The sequence below is a fragment of the Tigriopus californicus genome, chromosome 3 (genome assembly GCF_007210705.1).
Source record: "Tigriopus californicus strain San Diego chromosome 3, Tcal_SD_v2.1, whole genome shotgun sequence".
NCBI classification, from domain to species: domain Eukaryota; kingdom Metazoa; phylum Arthropoda; class Copepoda; order Harpacticoida; family Harpacticidae; genus Tigriopus; species Tigriopus californicus.
Window position 1 is genome coordinate 1122648 of NC_081442.1, and position 8220 is coordinate 1130867.

The following is an 8220-nucleotide window of genomic DNA, read 5'->3' on the forward strand; positions in this document are numbered from 1 at the left end:
GTGATCAATTAAATTGTAAGTCAGGTTACCAGTATCCACTAACATATGTGTGATACTCTTCCCAATCTTCACTTTGATGAAGGCTAGTACTTGGTTTGCTTGGTTCCGGCTGACGTGATTAACTTGGGAATCAATGAAGAAATTGTGTGGATCTGAAGCTTCTTGTTCATTCCATTGTTTCTGATATCACATTCACGCTCCGGGCAAAACTTTTGATGCAACAGCTTTGGCTTCTCAAACTGGGCTGGATTGACCCACTCCAGCGACCTTGAGGGGGGCGTGGTCGAAATGGTTGGGCCAGGTCACATCTCTTTAAGAACCATACATCCCGCTGATGGTGGGATGGCATTCAGATTCACCGTCCTTCCTGGCGGTATTTGGTGACGCGTCCAAAGCAGCATATGGGTGCCGCAGTTTATTTCGTCACTCGGTTGAGTAGCGGAGATGTTTATTCTTCATTGGTATTCTCCAAAACGAGATCAGCTCCCTCCACAATAACTTGTCAATTGCTCGTCTGGAACTTTTTGGGGCGTTATGTGCAGCTCGAATTGGGTCTTACGTCGCCAAGCCATGAGGATATCGGGGAGAATTCCTTTTATTTTACGGATTCTCTACTAAATCTTTTGAGATACAACAGGGCCCCCCAAGTGGAGAAAATGGGGTAGGAAACAGGATTAAGGCGATTGTAGACGTGCGCCCCATCCAGCAATGGCGGTTTTGCCCTGGGGAGAAAATCCTGCTGATTTGACCTCCAGGGGTGCCGAGGCTCGGGAGATCCTCGCAAGCTCTCTGTGGTGGGAGGGTCCTCCATTCCTAAAACACCCTCAAGAAGATTGGCCTATTCAGAAGACGAATCGTAGGACCAAGAAATGATGGATGAGGACAAGCAAGAAGAGAAGAAGGTCATTCAACCGATCACGCTGTTGACCTTACAATTGGATGATCCCTTCGCAGATTGTTGTCTCGCTGCAGTAGATGGATGAAACTTGTTCGAATTACCGCATACATATGGAGGTTTTGCGGGGCATTCGTCCGGCGCTTTAAGCACAATCGACTCCATCGGCTCCATGAGAGCGCTATCTAGATGTTCGTTTACGCGGTCAGTGATTCATGAGTCCGAAAAGTTTTGGTTCAAAATAGCTCAGTCTGAAGCTTTTGCAGACGAATTGACAAACCTTCGTTCAAGTCTCTCAGTGAACCGTCAATCCCCTAACTACTCTACAACCCATTTTAGTCGATGGATTACTTTGCAGCTAGTCCCGACTCCGACTGAGTTCAACTTGTTCAATGTACGAAGTTTCCAATCATTCTACCGAAGCATTAAAAAATTGTAGAATTTTTTCATCATCTATCTACATGAGCTTCACCTTCATTTTGGAACGGAGCAGTTGCTGTCGGCCCTGAAAAGAAGATTTCACTAATTGGCAATCGTTGAGAGTTAAGCGCATCACCCATTTATGTAAAGCTCCGAATGTCGCAAGCCCTTTCCATTGACTCAGAGGATGGGTCTCTTGCCCGTAGTGCGCTCTAGCTTTTCTCAAGTTTGTTTTCAAACGCTTGTTGGCTAGACTTTTTTGGCCCTTGTTTTGTGAAACACCGTTGTTCGGAGACCTCCTGCCCCCATCAAGTCCAAAGTTCAAGGTTTATGGTTGCATTCTTCACCTGTTTTACCTCGAGGGCCATTCATCTAGAATTGGTGGTCGATCTAACCACGGCAACATTCTTGTAGCATTTCGACGTTTTATGTCCCGCGAGGTATTCTCAAACCTGCTATTCCGATAACGCAAAGACGTTCAAGGAGCCGACAGGGAGTTGAGGAGAATCTTCAAGACCATCAATTGGGATCACGCTCAGGAATCAATGTCAAGGTTCAAGGTCACGTTGAGTCTCAACCTCCAATGCTCCTTGGACAAATGGAATTACAGAGCGAATGGTGGGGCTTACGAAAGAAAGTACTTCGGATTGCTCTACATGCGACCACCTTAACCCCCGAGAACTCGAGACTGTCCTCTTTGAATGCAAGGCAATAGTCAATAATCGACCTCTGGCTTCGGTGACAGAAGGCGACCTCTTACTCCCTGTTACCCTGCCCAACTACCGTATGTGTCGGGAAGGACCTTCTCCACCTCCCAGATCCTGGCCGAATCAAAGGCCAAGAGGAGCCTCAATTTGTTGCCAAGTGGCGACAAAGAAAGATGCTGGTCAATTCGTTTTGGAGGAGGTGGCGCAATGATTACCTTATGTGCCTCGCCCCTACCAAGAAGTGGACCAAGAAAGATGAGTCCCCTCTTTCAATTGGAGATGTGGTTTTACTTCGTGATGACAACGTTGGAAGAAACTATTGGAAGAGATGGCTCGAGTCGAAAACCTTCATCGTGGGAGAGACAACTTGATTTGCTCCGCAGACTTGAAACTTCCGTCGCGATCCATTGTCAGAAGGCACATCAATCGATTGGCTTTACTCGAGGAAAACATGAGTTAACCAACACCGATCTTTCCTTCCTTATTTGGTGGAGAGTGTCACGTCCTTTACGATGTTTCGTGATTATTATGCCTATTTTTCCTTCCATGTTCTTTTGGTTTTTTCTTCCTGGCAGTCGAGTACATGGGAGTTCTAACTTGAGGACAGACAAATAAGGAAGCCATTTTTTGAGAGCTCGTGTTCATTAGAAACTAAATAGAACTATAAGTGTAGTTAACAAGTGCCCGCGATGATTAGTTTTTACACTTAGTACATAATATGGCACAAAGGCTTTGGCTATTTTGCGGTCCAGCTTGGTTTGAGCATGAAGAATGATAATTCCATCTATAGGGATTGCTTCTTGGGCTCTCTGAGCGGTTTTCAGCGTTCTTGGTGTTTCTAGTTGCGGATTTGGTCTTGACCGTTTTCATTGCAAAAGGGGGACAATCGTGTCCCTGACCAGACAAACGTCAATAACGTGGCAGCTAGCGTCTTCATTGTGTGGGTAATCAAACGGGGCTACTTCGTAGCGGGTATACAGCGGGATACGTTGGCCTTTTGGCCCAATATAAGTAACAGCTTGCTGTAGATCGGCCATCAATGGCATTTTTTTTATCATAGGGGGTCCTAAGATGGCATTAGTACCTAATTGTTTCACGATCAGACATTGTGCAATCCTTGGTCCCAAACGGATTCAAAAACGGAGGGAATGTCGGATTTCCCACTACTTGAAGCGGTTGGAGCCCGGCGACAGTGACCAGGGCGCTTTGCGGCTTGAATACTAGGGCGTTTAGCGGGATCTGGTTATGCTTGCTGGAACGATTCGTGATCAATTAAATTGTAAGTCAGGTTACCAGTATCCACTAACATATGTGTGATACTCTATATCTTCACTTTGATGAAGGCTAGTACTTGGTTTGCTTGGTTCCGGCTGACGTGATTAACTTGGGAATCAATGAAGAAATTGTGTGGATCTGAAGCTTCTTGTTCATTCCATTGTTTGATGGAGGGTGCAGGTCGCTGCTCTTCCTCTCCTTGCGCTGTCATGTGCGCGTGACCCTGCAGTTGAGAATACTGTTTAGCTCTAGGGATTTCTTCTTTAATCGGCAGTTTACAAAGGCATTGACGAGCCCAGTGTCCTTCGCCATCACAACGTTTACAAGTGTTACCGGTATTTAGCCGTGTCGGGTTTGCCTTTGGCTTCTCTCTTGGGTGTACTTGGGTAGCCGTGCGCTGCTGGGCAAGGCACTCGTTGTGCGATTTCGTCTTATGATAGGGACACCATTTCAGGGCGGCTGAAGACTGCGTTTGGATAATCCCTACCTCCATTGGTCTGTTCAATCACGGGGTTGGAAGTACTCTGGCTTGCGCTGGGTGAATGAGGGACCATGATCAGCCATCAATCGTCTTTTCTCCATGCGAGTTTGTTCCTTATTAGCGTAGAACTCAAGTGCTTGCGTGAGAGTGTCTGGGTATGTAGTGATACCGTGCCCAAGGCTAGCTGCATCCTTGATGCTCTTGCGGACCTCGTCATGCGTCAAGCCTGTGAGAAACTGATTAATAAGCTTAACTGATCGGTACCCTGTTGGGTCTGCTTGTGCTCCTGTATAAGGTTCTGGTGTGTGTAGGTTAGATCTCCAAGGTTCATCCTCTTCTAAATAGGCATCTTCCCTAAGTTGATGGAGTTGAGTGTGGAAGGTACTGATGTCCTCACGGGTTCTCTGATGTCTCCTTTGATATTCTATGCGGGCTATTTGTTGATGGGCAGGGGAGACAAATTGCTTGCGAACTCGGTTCCAAAAACCGTCGATAGTTCTGGCAGATGGATCCCGGATTGCAGGTCGAAGCAAATCTAGTGCTTCCTCTCCCGAAAGAGACTGCGTAATTTCGGGTTAGTGCGGCACTGATTTGTTAAAGAGGTACATTTTCTTTATATGCCATCTTTATATATCTGATGGTTCCGGTCCTGTTTCAACCAAATCCGTAGAAATAGTTGAGTCGAGACGAAGAAAGCAACGATTTTCGTCTCAAACGGCCCGTGTTGTGACTGGGGGACGTATGACCGGCCATGATCCATGCGCCGAGGATGTTAGAGCCCGGCATCCATCGTTTAGAGACTGGATCCTGAACAGTGACACGGTCGCCGACGGCCAGAGGGGGCAGGGCAACGCCGCCGGCATTAACAGCCTGTCGTTCGGCCGTCGCCAAGCGAGATTGATGGAATGAAGATTGCAAGAGTTCCTCAATGTGACGATCCCTAACGTCCGGCAAGAGTGTCCGTAGGTGGCGCCCGAAGAAGCCATAGGATGGGCTAAAACCGTCTGCTCGAGGAGTAGTACGCCACGACAGGAGGGCGATTTTGAAATCTTCCGAATTGAACTTACTGTCCAGCTTGAACAGCAAAGCCTTCATAGCTTTGACTCCGGCCTCTGCAGGCCGTCTGACTTGGGATTGTATGGGGAGGACGTTTCGTGCTTGATCTCAAATTTCTCACAAAATTCAAGGAAGGGACTGGGGTCCATTGTCCGACTTAATCACCTCCGGTAGGCCCACATCAATGAACTAACCCAATAAAGCAGCCACAATTGTGTTGGTGGAGGTGGATCTGAACTTGGCCACAAACGGAAATCCCGAGTAGCGATCACCATTACAAGAAAGGTCGTTCCCTCCAAGTCAAATAAATCCACGGAGACGTGTTGCATGCGGAAATGGCGACTGCGGCCGCCATGAGAAGAGGTTCTGCGGGCAGAGAAGGAAGGCGCGATTGGCAAATCTTCTCAAGAGGAGATATGCTGTTTAATTTCGTGTGCTATTCCCGGCCAGAAGTATAATTGCCGAGCGAGGGTCAAAGTCTTTGTCAGGCCCGAGTTGTGACAGGTGGAGACATTCAATGATCTTCGCACGAGCTACGCCGCGGAACGATGACAGCATTTCCCGCAGATGAGGCGCCCTTCGCAACGATATTGATGAAAGCGACCACAAAACGCACTGAGAGTTGCTGGCATCTGGTCATCCCCCGTGTCACGTACTCGTGGAGCTGCTCATAGTCGCCATCAATCTTCTCTATCATGTCGCCAAAGAGGGGATCCTCCAAGTTGATTGCTCGGATGGGGACCTCGCAGGACGGATCTGCAGGAAAGAACGGCAATCAAGAGAGTGCATCAGCGATCATGTGTTTCTTTCCCTCGGCCCAATTGACATTGAAGTTGTAGATTGCTAGGTGCTCTTGGATCCGCTGAAGGTGGTCGTTGTCCAATGCAAAGAGAGGTTTCAAAAAAAAACCTACGAGTGGCTTGTAATCAGTGACAACTAGAAAACTTGAAATCCCGCGAAGATAGTGGTCGCACTTTCTAATTGCCCATAGAATTGCGTTGGCCTCCAGTTCAACTGTCGCGTAATTCTTCTGAGCGGGCGTGAGGGAACACGACCCGCATTGCACCAAATGAGTGCGCCCGAGAGGGTTGGTTTGGACAAGAGCATAGCCAAAGCCGTGGTCTTGAGAGGCATCAGTGAGAAGTTTTGTTGGAAGTGCGGTGCCAAAAGGCTTCACGATAGCCTCTGAGCAGAGGACGTCCTTTACCCGCTCAAACTCTCGTGCGTGGTCTTCCAATCATAAGAAGGCTACATTCTTCTTCAAAAGGAGGCGCATTGTGGAAGTGAGGTGTTAAAGATCAGGAAGGAAAGTCGTCAATTGATTGGCCAACCCCAGAAACGATCTTAGCTCTGTAATGTTTGTTGGGGTCAGAAAAGACTTGATGGACGCCAATTTCATGGGGTCAGGGCGGATTCCATCACGGCTGACTATGAAGCCCGCAAACTTGACTGATGTCCCCACTTCCAGTTTGTCCAGGGAGAGTTTGATTCCCGCAGCCCGGCATCGCAAGAGGACCATACGTAAGCAGCGAAAGACATGCTCAATGGTGGTGCCCTGCACTAACATGTCAACGATTTTCAATAACCAGTTGAAGAGGTCCCATACAGCATCATCTGTTCGTACATTAAATCCATCGCTGCTTGAGTTTAACCCCATGGGTGCAACAAGATAGCGACGCTTTCTGTCTGGCAATAGAAATGTGGTTAACTTCGAGCTCTCAAGATCCAACGGAATTTGGAAGTACCCATGTGGCCAATCAAGCTTCACAAACCATTGCGATGTGGGGTGAATCTTTCTCATCAGGTTGGTGGTGCTCGGAAAAGGCCGGATTGGCCGGCAAACGACTTTGTTAAGTTGTCGATAGTCAGTCACCAGCCTAACTTTGTTCGTCCCCGGCTTCGTCACAAAATGCGCCGGGCTAATCCAGTCCGCGGGGCCATCGTAGTGCTCCACGACTTGCGCCTCTTCCAGCTCGTGCATCAAAGCCGCCGAAGGAGCCTGGTGGTGGACGGGTATCTGAAGAGCAGTTGTTACGTGGCAAGGCTTGACGGTCTTCGATTTTTCTGGGTCTATTTCGACCTTCATCTTCTCGCCCTTAATACACCCACCGAGGTCTTTTCCCAGTCCACGGACCAGAACGTCTATAAACTCGGCTTTTGTCTTGGCCAGAAGGCGGTCCACGTACTTTGCGTCGGATTCGCCTGGTTGGCGAGTGTAATCACCCCTGTAGTCATCGAAGTCTTGGACGCAAATCTTCCAGGTGCCAGCAAGAAGGGCGTCGCCATCGTCATTATCACGGAGAGTAGGCATACTCTGGTCTCTTGTAGAATTAAAATGAGGTCAAGCTCCCCTAACCTTTCTATAACCAACGGCCAATGTTCATCTTTGAACTTGAAATTAGCCAGACCGACTTTCTTTGGCCGGTTTTACTTCAGAGCACGCCGGCTTTTGAGTTATGGTCGACCCTATCTCAAGAACGTGATGATCTGACAGATTACTAGGTGTCACATCGACGTACTGGATCAGATCAGGGTCATTGAAAAAAATAAGTCGAGAACGCTATTCTCTCCAGTGGCTGCACCAACTTGCTGGGAGAGATTTACGCAAAATCACCAATTCTTCCACCTTTTCCAACGACTGAGACGCCGATTTTGAAATTGAAATATACCCATTCATAGTAACGTAAGATTTAATAAACTTCTATTTTGCAGACGCTTAGTTATTGATAATTGAAATTGCGTTTTACACCTTAAAAGATCAAAAATGGCCTAATCATGTTTCAAATTATTTCCCAGGTATATTACTTATTGCCTCTTTTTGAAGTTTCCAAAAGATGAAAAATTGCATTTCATTTTACTTAAGCGCCAAAATCCACACTATCCTATCATGCTCCTAAAATATTTGAACGATATATGACAATTTGAATTTCAATTTTGTCACTTTTTACAATAATTTATTTCTATGTAGTAGCGATGTTTTTATTGAATGTTAATTGATTTTTGTCAAAATTCAAGATTAAGCTTGATTAAAGTTGCGGTTGAAAAGTCTGGCAGTAAAATTGTGAAATGTTTGCATTAAGTAAGTTATAAGTTATATTGCAAACTATTTTCAACTTTTTCTACCTGCTTCAAAAAAAGTGAAACACTTTCATCTATTTTTTTGGCAAGTGGACAATTCCCTTCATGTTGCCTTGACATTCAAATGGACCTAGTTTAGCAATCTCTGAATGTGTGCCAAAAGGTGGTACATGGACAAAAATTCCAAAATATTGGAGGATTTTTTTGAGGTTGATGGGGAAGCCATTGGCAATGTAGAGACTATGGCTAATATGCTTGGAGATCAGTTCTCCGGGGTGTTTTCAACCCCACTGAGTTCAGAAGCAACA